This window comes from Nannospalax galili, unplaced genomic scaffold, assembly GCF_000622305.1.
Source record: "Nannospalax galili isolate Female #2095 unplaced genomic scaffold, S.galili_v1.0 scaffold633, whole genome shotgun sequence".
Classification (NCBI taxonomy): domain Eukaryota; kingdom Metazoa; phylum Chordata; class Mammalia; order Rodentia; family Spalacidae; genus Nannospalax; species Nannospalax galili.
In genome coordinates this window covers 3,886,957-3,888,203 of record NW_008336075.1, presented here as the reverse complement: position 1 = coordinate 3,888,203, position 1,247 = coordinate 3,886,957, and positions in this window count along the sequence as shown.

Genomic DNA, 1,247 nt, shown 5'->3' with positions numbered 1-1,247 from the left:
GGTCATGCTGGAAAATGAGAATCAGTAATTATAGGGAAAAAATTCTACTGTCTTTATAACTACTGGTACAAAAAAAGTAGAGAAATAGTGAGCTCCAAAGAAATGTAGTGACCATGAGTTCAGAGTTCAAAGACCTCTGAATTTTCCCAACAACTTGGGCATAGGACTGATATTTATTCAGAGTTAATAGAGTCAGAATAAGAGATATCAAAGACAATTATTGGCATATTACAATTATTATAATTCCAAACTATAATTTGGTTATATCAATTTTCATTTTATTTATTTTTTTAAAAATGTGTATGAGTGTATTGTCTGAATGTATATAAGTGCACCTGTGTCATGCAATGTCTATGGACATCAGAAGAGGGCCTGGAACTGGAGTTATTTGCTGTGTGGATGCTAGGACTTGAACCCCAGTCTTCTGCAAGAGTAGTTAGTGCTTTTAACCCCTGAGCCATTTCTCCAGCCCCTTCATTATATTTCTTATGAACTGGTTTTTTGTTTATATTTATTTAATATTTTCTTAGAACTGCTAAAATTTCAAACATACAAAAGAGGTAGTGGGTGGGAGGTGAATTCTGTTGCCTACACAATAAAACTCATTGTCCAGCACTTTAGTAAGAGAAGTTAATGGGGTTTATTTGAAACCATCAACACAGAACACAGGAAGAAGGGAGCTCCTTTATAAGAGAAAAATTTCAAGAGGTGTTTAAGGAAACAAATGAGAGAATTAATATTTCTGCAAAATAAATTAAACTCCCTATGTTTATCCCATGTACACACTAAAATGCAGGAAATCAGGACATATGATTGGAGCTAATATTTACAACTTCAGTAAATTTTATAACTATTAAACCGTTGTTCACATTTCAAGATATTTGGAAAACTTTCTGGTTTTCAAATTATACTACATAAAGTCAAGTATACAAAGAATCAGAAGGGAGACCATGTTTTTAACCTTATAATATAAACTTTCCAAACACAAAGAGAAAATGAATAGGGAAAAGGATTTTCACTGAGAAAAATGCCCGGCACAGCTGTGTCCAGCTAGCGTGGGCAGGTTAGAGAGGAAAATTCTGTAGGAGAACAGGACTCTATAGAAGTTTCTAAATGTGCTTTTTGACCCCTTATTGAGTAGCTCAACACTAGTGTGTTTACAGTGTTTGCCTAAAGAAACTCCTGTACTGTCAGGCTTTTTCTAGAGGCAGGAGGGTAAAGTCTGAGCAGGACATAGCCTGGAGGGC